Source organism: Chiloscyllium plagiosum, chromosome 18 (assembly GCF_004010195.1).
Source record: "Chiloscyllium plagiosum isolate BGI_BamShark_2017 chromosome 18, ASM401019v2, whole genome shotgun sequence".
Taxonomy (NCBI): domain Eukaryota; kingdom Metazoa; phylum Chordata; class Chondrichthyes; order Orectolobiformes; family Hemiscylliidae; genus Chiloscyllium; species Chiloscyllium plagiosum.
In genome coordinates, this window is record NC_057727.1 from 26,693,923 (window position 1) to 26,712,453 (window position 18,531).

Below are 18,531 nucleotides of genomic sequence, written 5' to 3' on the forward strand. Positions count from 1 at the left end.
GTATACCGCTTATTTTCAAAGAGATCCTGCAAATAATAAATGTAATGCTATAAAAAGTTTGTGCATATTTATTGAGGATTTAACAGAGTAAAACTGTATCTATCGATACAAATATCACATCAGAATTACTGCAGGCTAAAGCAACTCCAGATTTTGTTCTTCCAAGTCATCACAAGTTCACTAAGCCTTGTTGTTCTGTACGCACGGTGATACTGATGTTTAGTTGCCTTAAAGTTAATTTATTGACTAGTGTAATTATTTTGCAGCACAAGTACTAATAGCAGAGAAAACACAAAGAATCGTGTAGGTAGGAGGCAAAAAAACCAGACATTAATTTGCTCTGGACTTATTACTGCTGTTTTCATAGTCTCCAATGCCTCTTGAAACTGGTATTTCTTACATGTGTTTCCTGTTGGTATAGCTGTTAACAGTTAAAAGTATATTGAATGATGGAGTCATCTTTACAGTGTCAAAAACACAAAAGTTCCCGTCTGGTGGCAAGTAGTAGAGAATACAATCAAACTAGTTATTTTAAGCTGTTTTTTAGAAATGAATTAAGTGATGCAATGAATTTTGGTAATCACTTAAAATTTTCCCACACAGAAAATGCACTCAGTATTTTAGCATCAAGTCTGTGACACTAGTTACTAGCTTGAGACCCTAAGCACAAAAAAGCAGCAACTCTTACATCATCATGAAAAATCATGGTCAGCATTCCTACTGCATGATTTGGGTCACTTTATCTCCCATTAATGTTCTTTAGCTCTGATCAGATATCTGCATTGTTACATTTTCTTTATATTATCTGTGACAGCATTCTTTCATAATATTTCTTAGATATTATATGAAAAAAGATATTAATCCCATTTACTTTCATTTATCCAGTTAATCCTGGCTAGTCCTTTAGCGATCTCAGGTTTAATTAATTTTTCCCTATTTCACTGCAGAGTGCACTAATCATTATCTTGGCTGAAATTTTCATCTTAAATGTAAAAGCACTTGAAATTTAACATCAACATGCATTTACAGATCTAGGAATATAGTAAGCTATTCAACCACCTCAACTTTCTTGAGGTGACCTGTATTTCAATTTTACCTACTTATTTTTGTTCTTATACTTACCTAACTAAAATTAATTGACCTTAGTCTTGAAATTTTAAATTAGCCCAGTACCTTGGTTCATTATCAGGAGTCAGGGGACAGAGGTCCAGAATACAGCCACCCCTTGTGAAAATGTGCTTCCGGTTGAACTTTTAAATGGCCTGGCTCAAATTATAAAGATACTTGTATGCCTCTTGTTCTAGTTTTTCCATCAAAGGTAAAGACTTCTAGTATCCACCGACCTACTGAATATTTTTTATCATTTTGAACACCTCAATTTAATTACCCATCAAATCTCAATACTGAAGGGAATATTTGTGCAACCTGTATACATAATTTAAAATTTGAAGTCTGATTATCACAAATGAATCTGTTGTACTTCCTTCAAGGTAAATATAAGCTTTCCAAGGTGACAAAACAGCACATAATTGTTAGATCAAACTTCTCTTCAAATGAAATATGACTTCTTCCTTTGGTATTCCAACCCATTTGAGACAAAAGCTAATGTTCAGTCGACATTTTTGATCTGTTCATTGATTTCATTAATTTGTGCACAGAGTCATCCAAATTTCTCTGTTCCAACACAGATCAGCTTACTGTTTAGAAATTTATGCTTTTCTTGGTTCAACAGTGGATGATTTCATAGTCCCAATAAGAATCATCAAGAGGCCATTTGGTCCATTGAGCATGCTCCACTATTAAATAGGATATAGCTGATCTGATAATGGCCTTGACTCAACTGTTCCGCCTGCCTCCATTACCCTCAATTCCTTAATAGACGAAAATCTGTCTAACTTATCCTTGAATAAATTCAATTCTGTAGCCTCCATTGTTTTTTGAGTGAGAAAATTCAAACAGCTAACAAATCAAAGTAGAAATTTCTCCTCACATCTATCTTAAATTGAAGGCACCTTATGTTCAAATTATGTCCTAGTTCTCGATGTCCCCAAGAAAATACCCTTTCAGCATCTACCCTATCAATTCCCTCAATCTTATGCGAGTCAAAACAATTACCTACCATTCTCCTAAAAAAAAGTACATGCCCAACATACGCAAACTATTTTCTTGAGGCAATAGCATCATCCCAGGAATCAGTGTAATGAACCTTCTCTAAACTGCTTCAAATGCAAATACCGTATATTGCTCCTTACGTAGGAGTCCAAAACTGCTCACTGTGCACTGGATATGGTCTCACCAATGCACTTCATAAAGTTGTAAGAAGGCCCTACTGTGAGACACCATTCCTACTACAATAAAGATGAAACTTCCATTTGCTTTCCCAATTACTTGCTGTACTTGTATACTAACTTTGTGATTCGTGACCATAGATACTCAGATCCCACTGCATTACAGCATTCTCCAGTGTCCCTCCATTTAAAAAAAAGCCCAATATTTCTGATTACTATCAGAAAATATCTGCTTAACAGGAGACATATTTTAAAAATTGACAGCTTATCTATAAAAGCAAACACAAAGAATCACAATTATTACAGTGCAGAAAGAGGCCATATGGCCCATCGTGCCAAACCAGCTCTATTACCTAGTTTGGCTCTATTGTCTAGTGCCAATCTCCTGCTTTGTCCATGAACCCCTGCACACTATTACTATCCAAACAGCCATCTAATGCCCTTTCCAATGCCTCAAGTGGGCCTGCCTCCAATACATTTCCAGGCAGTGCCTTTCACAGCCCAATAACTCACTATGTGAAACATGTTTTCTCACATTGCACATCACTTCAAAACAGTCTGACGTTGGAATCGCGTCAGTTCTGTTCGCCTCCATTGCAGTGTGTTTAGGCCTCAACACAATAGAGGGAGGTGGAGCCATTTACACCATCCTCACCACTCTCCAACCCATGATACCAGAGGTCCCAGGTACACATCTAATATGGATTGTTTAAACTGCAAGGCAAGTATAATGAAAGTTATGCAACATACTTTTGATACAAAGTTAAAAAATCACACAACACCAGGATATAGTCCAACAGGTTTGTTTGGAAGCATTTGCTCTCGGAGCGCTGCTCCTTCATCCTTTGTCACAATCACCTGATGAAGGAGCAGCGCTCCGAAAGCAAGTGCTGCCAAATAAACCTGTTGGGCTATAACCTGGTGTTGTGTGATTTTTAACTTTTATGATTTTAACTCATGACTTTTTGAAATCATTTTTGTGGGATGTGGGTGTCACTGGCTGGTCAGCATTTATTGCTGGTCCCAATTAGCCTTGATAAGATAGTGTTGAGTTGCCTTCTTGAACCACTGCTGTTCACTTACTGTTGGTGGACCCACAATACCATTTCAGAGGGTATTCCAGGATTTTGACCCAGTGACAGTGAAGAAATGGCAATATATTTTCAAGTCAGGATGGTGAGTGGCTTGGAGGGGATCTTGAAAGTGGTGGCATTCCCATGTATCTACCCTTGTCCTTCTACATGGAAGTGGTTGTTGGTTTTGACCCTGCTGCCTGAGGATTTTTGGTGAATTTCTGCAGTGCATCTTGTACACACTGTCACTATTTAGCATCTGTGGTGGAGGGAGTGGATGCTGTTGCTGTAGTGCCAATTGAGTGGGCTACTTTGTTCTGATGGTGTCAAGCTTCTTGAGGGTTGTTGGAGCTGCACTCATCCAGGAGAGTGGGGAGTATTCCATCACATATCCTGACTTGTGCCTTGTAGACAGTGGACAGGCTTTGGATAGTCAGAAGGTAAGTTAATCACTGCATTATTCCTAGCCTCTAACCTGCCCTTGTAGCCACTGTGTTTATGTGGTAAGTCCAGTTGTGTTTCTGGTCAATTGTAACTCCAAGAATGTTGATTGGGGGGGGGATTCAGTTATTGTAACACCATTGAACATGAAGGGGTGGTAGACAGACCGCCACTTATTGGTGATGGTCATTGCCTGGCATTTGTATGGTACAAATGTTACTTGCCACTTGTCAGCCTAAGCCTGGATATTGTCCAGATCTTGTTGCATTTGAACATGGACTACTTCAGTACCTGAGATGGTTAGTGGACAATGAAGGTTACCTCAAAGTACAACGGGTTCTTGAGCAGATGGTCCAATGGCCTGAGAAGTAGCAGGTGGAGTTTCATGTCGATAAATGTGAGGTGCTGCATTTTGGAAAGACAAATCAGGGCAGGACTTATACACTTAACGGTAAGGTCCTGGGGAGTGTTGCTGAACAAAGAGACCTTGGAGTGCAGATTTATAGTTCCTTGAAAGTGGGATTGCAGGTAGATAGGATAATGAAGAAGGCATTTGGTATGCTTGCCTTCATTGATCAGTACATTGGGAGTTGGGAACTCATGTTGCGGCTGTACAGGGCATTGATTCGGCCACCCTTGGGCAATTGTGTGCAATTCTTGTCTCCCTGCTATAGGAAAGATGTTGAAAAACTTGAAAGGGTTCAGAGAAGATCTATGAGGATGTTGGCAGGATTGGAGTTTTAAGCAATTGGAAGAGGCTGAATAGGCTGGGACTAATTTCCTTAGATCATTAAAAGCTGTGGGGTGACCTTATAGAGGTTTATAAAATCATGAGGGCCATGGATTGGATTAATAGCTAAGGTCTTTTCCTGTGGTAGGGGACGTCCAAAAGTAGACCTTGAAGGTAAGAGCTGAAAGATATAAAAAGGGACCTAAGGAGCAATTTTTTTTCACACAGAGGGTGGTGCATGTATGGAATGAGCTGCCAGAGGAAATGGTGAAAGCTGGAATGATTATAACATTTAAAAGGCATCTGAATGGGTATATAAATACAAAAGATTTAGAAGGATTTGGGCCAAATGCTAGCAAATGGGACTAGGTTAAACTGTGACATCGGGTCAGCATTGACACGTTGGACCAAAGGGTCTGTTTCCATGTTGAATGTCTCTATGAATCATGAATGGTAATGAACATTGTGCAATCATCGTCGAACTCTGATCTTATGATGGAGGGAAGGTGATTGATAAAGCAGCTGAAGATGGTTGGGCTTCAAGCACTACTCCTGCAGAGATGTCCTGGAGCTAAGATTACTGACATCCAACAATCATGTCCATCTTCCTATGTGTCAGATATGACTCCAACCACCTCAGAGTTTGCTACCTGTTACCCTCTGATTCCAGTTTTGCTAGAGCTCTTTGATGCTACACTTGGTCGAGTGCAGCCCCGATATAAAGGGCTGTCACTCTCAACTTCACCTCTGGAATTCTTTTATCCATGTTTAAACCAAGGCTGTAATGAGGTCAGGAGCTGAGTGGCCCTGGCAGAACCCAAACTGGGGGTCACTGACCAGGTGCTGCTTGATATCACTGTTGATCACACTTTCCATCACTTTGCTGATTGTTTGAGCTAATTTAAGTTAAAATCCCAACTCTAAATAAGATTCAGGGCATTTTTTCCCCACAGGATTTCAGGCAGATACTGGGCAATTGTTGATCAGAAGTTTCAAATTCTCAGTTAATTCCTAAAAGAGTCAGCTATGTCAGATCCTCTGCATGGTCCCAACATGCAATCCTGGTCTATACTTCAATAATGACCATCTTCCAGTCAAAAATCTGTGCCATTACTTTGCTTTTCTACTCAACCTGCTGAGGTGGACAAGCTTACATTTTCCCCATATTAAACGATCTGCCCTACTGAATTCCATTTCCCACTGTTTTGCCCAAGCATTTTTTTGTAGCTTCTTGCTCTCATCTGCAATACTCAAGTTCCTCCTATTGTAAAATTGGATACGCAGCTCCATTCCTTCATCCATGTCTAAAATAAATTGCTGAGAAACACTCCGATTGGATATGAACAAAGATTACTTTATTCCAGTAGAACAGCATTCCAGCCAAAGAGGGTTTCTCTGCGTTTTGGCACCCATACAAAAATCAGGAACAAAAGAGGTGATTCTGATTGGGGATCAATTGAGGAAGAAGCCGCATACTATACAGAGCAGGAAAGGGAATGTAATGATAATGCCCCTCTGCCAAAATCAGATAAAGATTCCCTATATCCACCTATACCAGTCTAGTACAAACCCAAAGCTTAATGAAAACCCAACAACATAAATGAGAAAACAAGGAATCGACCAGAAATTTGGCCATAAACCAGGTGTTTCGAAAAGTGATACAAACAAACAGTAGAATTTGAAATGAGGTTAGTTAGGGTTGTGGGTAAATCAGAAGACGGTTAAGACCTGGAGTGTTAGAGGGATGTGACGGACTTTTCTGATAAACCTTAGACTTAGAGAGACTGAAATAGGAATGTAGTGAAAGATGGAAGCCCAATCCCAATCAATCTCAATATCCATGTTAGAGTGTGAGAGAGAGAGAGAAAGAGAGAGAGAGAGAGAGCAACTGTGAGGTTTGGGGGTGGTAGAAATAAAGACAAATACATTCAAATTTGAACCTCAAACTTTTGTTTGTTTGATAAAGTAAGACAACTGAGTAAATTGGTTGAAGTATCTGTATTGAACATTTCACAGGTAACAAGCCTGATGAGTACAAATTTTGGAAGAAAATTCAAATTAAAGATTGTGTAAACTTAAACTGTAAATAAAAGAGTAGAAACTGTACCGATCTTTGGCTTTCGAGCTTAATATAAGCTATGATGCCGTTTATTGGAATAGTATTGCTGGCTTTTAAAAATGAAGTATGGAGTCAGCAGTCAGGATCCAATGCTCAGTGGAAGTGGACATGGTGTGTATAACCAAACACTGATACGTGCAGGCCGACAGCACTAGGAGACATCATTGCCCACAATTTCATGCATTAGTTTTACATGCAACATGGAAGTCAAAGCAATTTGAGCTGATGATTTGCACAGAAATTCAGATCACACGTGCAATTACATCTAATGCAACTGAAAATCCTGTACTGTGTTCTGTAGGAAGAGGAGGACCCAGAGGAAGGATAGTTATGTGAAGCATAGGTGAGGTTTTATATGAAAATGTGCATCATGATTTGGTACTGGTAATTTTGAATCTCTAGGGCATTCAGTTACCATCATGATGTTCAAAACCTTTACCTAGCATTTGTAAGGAATTGGTCAGGCAGTTGTTTAATCAAGATGGTTACGCAATCAAAGGGAAAATAAGGAAGCACACAAGTTTGATAGGAGATGCAGGCACTTCTAGAGTTAATGGTCAAGTCATCAGTGCTATAAGTGATTGATTAAAACAATTAGCTTTCAAGTTAAGGTATTAGATGTGATGAATGACAATACTAAATTTAGTATTCAGACAGGGGACACCACTAACAATGCTACATTTTATACCATTAACATCTTAGAATCACATGTCAGTACAACTAACAAGTTAATAAAGAAAGCAGGAAAGAGCAGACCACATCAAATAAATGTAAGTGTGTATGGTATATTTGGCAATTGGATGTTAAATCAGTACAGGATAAGACATAAATCAAGGAAAAAGGGAAAAGTTCCTACGTGGGGTTGATGACATTAAATTAAGAAAATTAGCTGATGGGAAAGGGACTTGAAGTAAAATCTCAAAGTTCAAGAGATTAACAAAAGTATGAACATATCCCAAAAATGCAGCAGAGCCAAGATAGGTGGCATTCAGGCTCCTGGGTCCATCCGCTCCAGATGGCCACTTCCTCCATTCTTTCCTTATCCTTTTGTCTTTTCTCTTTTTTTTTGCCATGTTCTTCCTGTTGTCAGTGGTGGAGAAGGTGACATCATGGAGGAAAGCGGCCAGAGCAGGACTCTTGCGAGGCAACAGCTTGGCTTGGCAGCAGAACCAGGGACTCCTGTTTGTGGTAGGCCCAGAATGGGGACTTCAGGCATCGTCAAGGCAGCGGCTGAAGTGGAGCCAAGGACTCGTTGTTGCAGTAGGTCTGAAGTATTGCCCTGGTTATTGGCATGACAGTGGCACAGCTCCTGGTTTTTGGGGGTGGGGGGGGAGTAGCAGCTCCTGGTTGTGGTAGGCCCAGAGCTGGGGTCTCCTGGTTATCAGCAATTATGGGTCAACCGCGGGGTCCTCTCATCAGCGGCCCATCGGCCAAGGTAAAGCCTAACGAGTTGGTGGTCCAACGCAAGCAAGACAGGGTTGGTGGTGCAGGAGTCTGTCAGCCCACTCAGGGCTCATGGTGGAGGGAGCAGAACGAGGATGACTCTTTCAGCCTTATCTTTTTATTTTTAAAATATTCAAATAGCACCAGATTGTGGTGATAGTTAAGCTTTCATTATATTTTACTACGTTGTTCATTGTACAGTACAAGTAACAATAAATCATCATCATTCACCTGGAACTAATGAACTATACAAAATAATGGAGTGATCCAAAACACCATCTGGATGAGAGTTAAGGCAATTCTACCCTGTGCGATAGGGACAGCAATTAACAATCAACAACTGTTACGGACCAAATCAAAACCCCTCAAAGGTAAATGTGAGGTGTTGCATCCCACATGCAAATTACTCGACGATAAGCAAAACACTTTATTTTTACATGACAATTAAAATACAGACAAAATAAAGAGAGTTGGCTTAACTATAACTCTATCAAAATGCTTAACAAACTGGTAAATACATTAACTACTACTAATTAACTGTTCCAGTATAGTAACATCCTATAAAAGCACCCTTGCTATAAACAATTGAATAAAATAGACTGTCTCACAGACAATTCTCCAGTACAGAAGGAAAAGCATCAAGAGAAAACAGAGCAAGAGCAAGAGTGAGAGCAGCTGGGAGAGATATACAGCAGGTTCCAAACTCAGCTTCAAGACACCAGCAACTGCTACGGCAAAACTATAACTAAAAATCCTGACTCTACGGGAGCTTTACATACCTATTCAGGCTGTTCCAACCTTAGGGGAAAAAAAAGCAAGGCCTTACAAGCTATTTACTTTATGGACTTTCAAGCAGACGAATCGTCACCTCTGATCTCAAACTGTTGTCATTTAAAAAAAAATGACAATATACACCTCTTAAAGCCATACTATCGTCACACAACAGACTGATAAAGCAATTGTTTATCCATATCACATCTACACAATTAGAAAAGCCACATGTGGTTTTATGTCCCGCAGTAATGAAACAGTTAACCGTGCTTTCGAAATTTCAAGTACCACTCAAGATAGCATAATCAGAGTTGGATATGTAGGCAAAGAACATTTTTAATCACAACATCTTTAAGAGAATGTCATTATCATAACCTATCTTGTCCCATCATTGATTCGATGTTTGCATTCACCATTAAATGCCCATGCACATAGGAACAACAGAATTGGTTAATATCAGGAGGAGAAAATCTGATTTTTGGTATGACTGATTCAGCTAATGTCCTATTGACAAAAATATGAGCTCTGTATTGCCTTATGGGAACATTTGGAAAAAATGAAAAGGAGTTTGAGAAAGGTACACAGATTGCATATTAAGGTTCAACAGAATAGTTAGACAATCAAGACAGAAACATTCTCAGTGGGATGACATTTGGAATTGGGGAAGTAATTTATACAGCTGCATGGGTTTGTATTCTTCCACATCTTGTTGGGGTTCCAGTAAGACATGGTAATCTTAAAGCTGCAATGGGTGAAACATAATGCATGCTTATCACTCTATTTTAGGTTTATGATTTATTTATTGATTATTCTGTACTTCATTTACTGATTATTGGTTTTCTTGTATATCTGTACAGCGTAATGAAATGGTGCATTTTAAAATTGTACATTGTGTAGCAATTCAGCTTGGATTTGAACTGATGTGGTAGAAAGTGACCAATTATACTGGTGTCTATTCAGCTTTATTAAAAATAACGAACAGAAAGGAGGGTCTGTTATATTATAAACCTCAGAACTAAGAACTGTTCATGGGTTGAAACAGTTAACAAAGATAAACTGTTATACACAAAAGATTCAGCAATAACTGTGTCTAGAGTGAACTATTAAGGGTCAAGAACAAATTTATACAGGAATTGAAAGCAATTTGCCCCATCTGGGAAAAGAGGGGGTTAAAGCGACATGAACAAATCTGTTTTGACATCTGCATGATAACTGGCTGCTTTATGCCACAAAGATAACTGATTACTGAAGAATTTAAAGCAGTTAACCACAGGAAAGTTGTGTCTTCCAACAGACAGTAAAGGCCAAAAGTAACAAGGAACAAAGAAGCTAATCCTGATGAGAAGCAAGCTGCAAATTTGTAATAATTTGCAAGAATCTAAGAAAGTATTAATAATCGCTCATACAGACCTGAAGGACAAAACAAAACTGTATAAGAATTCAACACCAGAACAATTCAGCAGAACTTCAAAGAATATCACTGCAAAGCATAGCACCCTGGACACTTCAAGAAACAGAAACTGCTGGTTGGAATCGTAGATAAATTCCAGCATTAATCAGATAATATCTAAATTGAGTTGTGAGGTTAAACTTGCTTAGTTAAGGGTTCTTATTTTGGTTGCTACATGCAATAAAATTTAAATCATTGTTACATGATTGTAAGATCTCTTAATACGTAGCCGAATTAAAGACAGCTTGTGGTGATTTACTCACAACAACACAATCCTGAAGAACTCATGTAGCAAAGGATTAACCTCTTAAAAGCCATAACCATCTTTTGTGTGCATTATGAATCCAACTAAAACAAATATTTCCCTTCCAATTTCACTGATTTTAGGACCTTATGATGCTGCCAAATGCTGCCTTGATGTTAATCACACTTATTCTCTCAATATTTTGTGAACTTAGTTCTTTTGGCCATATTTGAACCACAGCTTAATAAGGAGTTGGGTAGCTTTGGCAGAATTCAAGCTAATCATCATTCAGCAGTTTATCACTATGCAAGTGCCACTTGATAGCACTGCCAGCATCAGTTTTTATCACTTTGTTGAAGATGGAAAATACACTAATAGGCAGTAATTGGCCAGATTGCATTTGTTCTGCTTTTTTTTGTGGAATCATAGCTGGACAATTATGCACATTACCAGGTAGATGCCAGTGTAGTAAATGTGCAGAAAGCGTGGCTAGTTCAGGAGCATGTCTTCAGTACCACGTTTTCAGTACCACTGGCAGAATGGAATCAGGTTACATAGCCTTCGCAGTATCCAGTGCCTCCAGCTATTTTTTGACATCAAGTGGAGTGAATATTGACTAGAGGAGAGTATATACAATACCAGGGGCCTCAGGAAGAGACCAAGATGAACCACCCACTCAGCATTTCTGATTGAAAATGCTATAATGAGAAAGATAAGCTGTGGACTCTACTTTCTCCTGTTAGTTTTTTAATTGTCCATTACCTTTCACAACTGGAAATTGCAGGACTGCAGATCTTAGATTCCCTGTTTCAATGGTAACAGGTAGAATAGGGAATATGTCAGGCCATGAGATCAGAGATTGTGGGTGAATATAGTTCAGTTGCTGCTGGTAACTCTCATGGATGCTCAGCTTTGAGTTGCTACTTCTGTTTGAAACACATCCCATTTAGCATAAGGATAGCACCAAATAGCATTATGAAGGATACCTTATCGTGAATACTGGACTTTGTCTCCTCAAAGACTGTGCAGTGGTCACTTCTACCAATACTATCGTAGAGACATCTGCAACAGGGTAATCAACAAGGATGAGGTCAAGTAAGGTTTTTGCTCTTGTTGATTCTTTAATCACCTCCATAGGCCATAGGCTCAGACTGACCAATATTTCCTTCGATCTCAACAACCCCTATCAATAGTGGGGCTACTAAGCCAATTTTAGCAATGGCCTTTGAAGGCCCTCATGCTGTGTACATTGTGTCATTGCCACCTTCACTGAGCAACATTTGAAACAAATAATGTTTAAAATTACTAATTCGTAGGAAGGGGAAAAAGAAGGAAGAAGTGGTAGCCAGCAAGTTTTCTTGCCCTAGACTAACCTGATGCCAAGAGAATTTATTAGGTCTGAAAATAATATTGAGATCTCCCAGGGCTGCTTCCTTGCAAACTGTACATCACTCTGCCGACATTCTCCCGCCAATGGGATAGAACATTTCTAAGGATGACAACAGTGGTGTCTGTGCAAGAGCTCTTTTACCCAAACCCACAACATTAACAAGGGTCAACAGTGTCTGATGTGCCATCATTTATTTCTAGTGTCTGTGTCAGTGCCACGTGGTTCATCCAGTTTGATTCATTTTTGATGTTGCAGGTATTTGATGTAACCATGTGACAACTGAGAGGACAACCGAAAGTTACCAACCCTGCTGGGAGCGTGGAGTTACATGTTGATAAGATTGAGAATAGCTGATTTCTTTCCCTAAAAAGACATGAGTGAACTATGGAACCCCACAAACCACAGTCGACAATGCTCTCATGGTTGCTATCACAAAGAGTAGATTCGCTCATTGCAGCTGTCTTTTATGAATTTTCTTTTATTCATTCATTGCACGTATTTATTGTTGATCTTTAATTAATTTAATCAATCTTTAATTACTGTCAATCATTAATTACCTTAAATAATGGTGGTGAGCTGCCTTCTTGAACAACTGCAATCCTTTGAGTTTAGGGACATCGAGTGATGTTAGTAAGGGAGTTCCAAGTTTTTGACCCAGTAACAATGAACAAACAATATTATAATTCCAAGTCAAAAAGTTGCAAGACATCGGAGCAGGGAGAAAAGATCTTGCAGGTGGCAGTATTCCCATGTCATCTAATGGTCTTGTCTTCTTAGGTGGTAGAGGTCACCAATTTGGAAGGTGCTGTTGAAGAAGCCTGGTTTGTTATTGCAGCACTCATGCAGAACTCATGTGCATCAATGGTGAAAGGAGTTACAGCCGAGGTGCCAGTCAAGAGGGTTGCTTTATCCTGGTCAAGTATTGTTGGAACTGCACCCAACCAGGTACCTGGAGGATATTCTATCACAAACCTGACTTGTATTTTATGTGTGGCAGGCAAGTACTTAGGAAATAGGAGAGTTACATGCTGTAGAACTCCTAAATTTGTTGCATTCAAATTCCATTAACTGCAGTAGTAGCCTGATCTGGAACTTTAACAAAAATTGCTGCAGAAAATCAGCAGGTCTGGCAGCATCTGTACAGAGAAAGCAGAGTTAACATTGAGTCCAGTGACCCTTCATCAGAACTGAAAATAGCTAGGAAAAGGTGAGAATTCTGACGACAGAGGATGGGTAGGAAAATGAGTGCGCAGATAGGTGGAGACAGAGCCTACAGAGAATGAATGTTAGGCAGCAGGGAAGAAAATCCCATAATGGGGACAGTAAGTACGTGAAAATGGGTTGGGTGTACTGAAAGCTGCCCATTGTCATAACATGGCCTGGGGTGTGGGAGTGGCTAATGGACATGCAAGGTGGTATTCAGGCCCTCATGGTCACCCAGGTCCACATCCCCAAGGCACCTTTGTATGCAATCGCAAAAGGTAAAACAATTTCCTATTTACCTCCTCCCTCCTCACACACTTTCCAGATGAAGCAGCAACTCGTTTAATCTAACTTACTGTACTTGCTGTTCACTGGGAGACAAAACGCAGACTAGGTAACCACTTTGCAGAACATATATATTTTGTTTGTAAGAATGACCAAGTTTCCATTTGCCTGCCACCTCAACATACTGCAGTCTTTCCTGGTGAATATTTGTATCTTAGGCCTTCTACAGTACTCTACTGAAGCTCAGCCCACACTAAAAGAGCAGTATCTTACCTTCCACTTGGGGATTCTGCAGGTTCCAAGATCGAGTTCAATAATTTTAGACCATTCACAATCCTCAGACATTAGCCTGAACAGCTAGATAATTAATGCAGTGGCACTACTACTATGCCATCATATTGCTAACTGGAGAAATTAAGGAGTACTGGAGGGCATGGTCACTGGGAATAATGGATGGTCAAATTTGCTGTGCACTTCAGGTGTGGGGGAGATTCATACAATGAAAAGCAAGTGCATAAAATGATGTGGGTGCAGAAGCACTAAAAATGGGTGGGTAGAAAGGATCAGACCATTGGAGTAGGGGATGGGAAGGTTTGTACAGCTTTGAATTTGTTCTTGCAAACAAGTCTTCATTGATAAACAATGTTTATAAATTGCACTGTGATTCCACACTGCAAAATGGACAAACACTGATTGAACAGCACAAGCTAAGATGACTTTAGGACAGTCAGTTAGGATAATCAAATCCACACCTTTGGCTGAAGACACCTCCAAACACATTTGATCCCTGCTCCTACATTTAAGTCAAGGAAGCATTCTGGGGCATCCACCTCCATGCATAATCAGGCACCCTATCGATCCAAGTGCAACAAAACTTTGCTCTAAACCTTTGCTTTTGTAACTGCATAACTTTATTTTAGATAGAAGGCTATGAATGAAACAGTTGTAGATGGTTGTGCCATGGACATTTTTGAGGAGCTTGTGAAGCTGAGGTGGTAACATTAGAAGAAGTTGTTGTTGTTTGAGGTAAAGTATCAGTCCAGCCAGTGCAGCATCACTTCCCGTACTCCCCTTTATCATCAGTTTTACTCGGGCTCTTTGGTGTCACATGCAGTCCAATGCTTCGGTGATATTAAGGATAATTACAATCATCTCTGGAATCCAACTTTTTTGTTCATCGTTGGTTCCAAACTATAATGGAGCCAAACAGTTCTGTAGGAACCCAAACTGAGCATTGATAAGCAGATTATTGATGAGTGAAGGACAATATAAATGTTGTCAATGATACCAGCTATCACTTGAGTGGCAATTGAGATTAGGCTGATGAAGTGGTAATTCCCCAGGTCGATTTGTCTACCAAGATCAGAACAGGAAAGACGAGCACAAGCTTTCACATTTGTAAAAAAGTCACGAATATTGTAACTATGCTGGGGCACCTTGACTAGAGGAGAAACTGAAACACTCATTTTCTGCAGCACAGTCAGGGCTTTGCCTGGGCCATTTCCTGTACCCAGGGCATTTGGCCACTTGATTTCACACAGTGTGAATCGTATTAATTATCTCAGAGACTCTTGTATCATAGTGGTAACCCCCCACAGACATGGGGTGACCATGCAAACTGCACATAGACAGTTGCCTGAAGGTGGAATCAAACCCTAGTCCCTGGCGCTGAGGCGCAGCAGTACTAACCACTGAGCCAACGTGCTGCCTCTTTAGTCAAAATAAATTTGCACTTTTACAAAGTTAATTCAGACATAGAAAATGCCATGCTGGAATGTGAATTTATCTCCATTATTAATAGCTCAGGAGCCTAGATCATATTTGTAATGTGTGTGACCAGTCATTCCTTCCCTTTGTCACAGAGAAATAGCAAGGCAATCACTGATATAGCAGAAAATACAGAATGATAAGTGTACAAGAAGTACAGATAATTGTAAGAAACAAGTAGAGGTAAAGACCCATACTTTCTTCAATGTGATTTACGCAAGTACACCACAAGAAAACAATTGTTGGCAACTGAGTTTCCAGGAAATTTGTGCAGCCTGCAGTGTTCAGCACTCTGGAAGACAGAAAGGTAAGTTACAATCACTGCCTCCCTTTCATTCCTCCTCAAACAATGCATTTCTCACCAATATAATTATATTTTGGCAATACGATGATCAAATGCACTGTGTGTCTGGAGGAAAAAAAGAGAAGGTATAAAGCCGAGAAATGAACTCAACTTATACAGACAGAGTCACACAAGCATGGAAAAAGACTCTTTGGTCCAACTTGTCCATGCCCACCAAGTTTCAGAACAAAACTAATCCCACTTACCTGCATTTGGCCCATATCCCTCTAAACCCTCCCTGTTCATATACCTACTCAAATGTCTTTTAAATGTTCCAACTGCACCTGCATCTACCACTGCCTCTGGCAGTTCATTCCACATATGAACCACCCTAAGTGAAAAAGTTGCCACTCAGATCACTTCTAAATCTCTCTCCTCTCACCTTAAAAATGTGTCCCCTAATTTTGAATGCCTCCACTCTGGGGGGAAAAAAAATCCTTTGCTATTCACCTTATCTATGCCCCTCATGATTTTATAAGTAATGCGAGTCATTGAGTCTCTAAGATCACCACTTCTTTCCATCCAAGTCATTCAAGACAAAATTAAAATTTTGCCAAACTAGCCAGAAATCCCAGTCATACCACAAGGAGGAAGAGCGCACTGGCACTGACTGCCAACTTTCTCATTATTGAGAATGTAGAATGGGGAAAATAAATTCAATGATTTGACAAGAGGTGACAAGGTAACACATTCCCCTTTTTCCACATCCACCTGCACATTTTTAATTTCTCAGGCACCAGGCTTTCAGGAATTAGATAACACTAGTAAAGAATTGACACTAGGTGGTTCACCAAGCTCAGTGATCCTGAGAATTTACCCTCTTCCTATTGAGGTGATGGCCTACAGCCTTTGAGCTTTGTGATTAAATCTCATGGATATTTACCCTAAAATGAAGTAACCTGTATACATACAGCTCTGGAAGATCATATTCCACAACATATGACTGGCTACCTACTACTTCCATTTACAGCAGTTCCTCAAGCTTCCTCTTCCTTGCAGAAACCAGTGCTGCAAATAAGAGCCAGTGCTCAGTCAGGAAGCAGCAAGAGCTAATTGCGGCCCACAACCTATTGGAAGTAAAGGCGATCAGATTGCCATACATAAATCATGCCTTTCAGATCAGGTGCACCTTTCATGATTAATGCTTTTAGGATCCTGTAACTGCTGTTGTACCACTCCTTCCACTAATCACTGGGGATACAGATCTAAAGTCTTAACTTTAACTGGAAATCACTAGCAATTTACATTCCAAATTAAAACTACACCTGTTTTCAAGTCAGGGCACATAATAATGGAGACACAGATAGCTTATAGGTACTGGAGCATTAAAATATTAAACATGGCTGCAATGTCCTCCCTAACAAAACTTATTTATTTTACCTGTTTTTTTAAAATCACTGTATAAAAAATGTGAATAAAAGCTGTGGCATCTGAGAATATCTTTTCTTTGAAATTAACTATACTGGAAATATTGAAGCTTATTAGAAGTGTCAAGACTTTTGAATTTCAAGTAGATGTTCATAACATGCAAAAAGCTAGGCAATTACAGCAAACTTGCAGATTTCTTGCTTTTAAAAAGAGATGAAGCATACAAGCTACACTGATCAATAACTTTTATGTTCAAATCTCTGATCTATGCTGAATTAAAAATCACACGACGCCAGGTTATAGTCCAACAGGTTTAATTGAAAGCACTAGCTTTCAGAGTGCTGCTCCTTCATCACAACCACCTGAAATTCCAAACTTGCAGATTTCTTGCTTTTAAAAAGAGATGAAGCACACAAGCTACACTGATCAATAACTTTTATGTTCAAATCTCTGATCTATGCTGAATTAAAAAAATCACACGACGTCAGGTTATAGTCCAACAGGTTTAATTGAAAGCACTAGCTTTCAGAGTGCTGCTCCTTTATCACAACCACCTGAAATTCAATGATTTCATGCTAATGGTTAAACCAAAATGGTTATTGCATTTGAATACAACCTCAATGCCATATCCTTGTAACTGGGGGTTCAATTGACTGTACAGTTACCATTTTAAAATATTCCTTGATGTTTTGAGGAAAAAACAAATTTCTCACTCCTGATTGCCATCAATTGACTACTGGGCTGTTGTGCATTCATGTTCTACAGGAAAATAATACAAATTGTGATGTTTTCATTAAGCTTCCTTTAGTCAATGGTTTAGGTCATCTTTCCTCCCCTCTTGAAATACTATTTTTCTACAGACCAGAAAATGAACATCCTGAAATAGATTTAATCATAAAATATTTGACAAACAAGCTCCCAATTGCAGATATAAAGTTTGTATGTTTATTTTTATGACTCAAACATTCTCGTGGATGTCACTGGAGGTCAAATTCAGGATGGGGCAAGCAATCAAATTAAGCTTTTACATCAAGTGAGAGCAAAAGTAATTGGTTGCTTATTTTTAAGAATTGAAATACAATCCAAGAGTAATGCACCTTCTAACATGCTCATGAAATACAGTAACGACCTCTCAGATTTCCTCATAATAAATATTTCATTAATACAGTTGTGTTTACAACCAGCTATTGTGCCGTTGTGTCCAACTCCCATAAGTAAACAAACTATTACGCGTTCAGGGGCAATTAAAAAAAATCAGCCCGCATTACGATATTATGGTCATGCTGATGAAAGCTGCAGCTTGGTAAGATAATTTTTAAAAAATAATATTTTGTCTGCCTCATAGTAGTTCAATATGATAGTCGAGCAATTATGTCTTAACACAAACGGGTAAGACAGAATGAACGGTTGCGGCTAGCAAACCGGGGAAGGGATGAGGGGAGAGATCAGGAATGTCAATCAGAGGGATGGATCAGGAATGTCAATCAGAGGGATGGATCAGGAAGGTCAGACAGATGGATCAGGAATGTCAATCAGAGGGATGGATCAGGAATGTCAGTGTTTCCAACCTGATTTGACTGGCTGAGGCGGGCCTTTGAAGGTTTAGGCAATAAGAA

General features: G+C 39.4%; 1 protein-coding gene across 5 annotated transcripts in view; it reads right to left on the bottom strand.

The window, feature by feature from the left end:
- ptpdc1a (protein tyrosine phosphatase domain containing 1a) overlaps positions 1 to 18,531 on the bottom strand; it is a 146,209-nt gene that overhangs the window by 127,369 nt on the left and 309 nt on the right. The gene's annotated exons all lie outside the window — the stretch shown is intronic.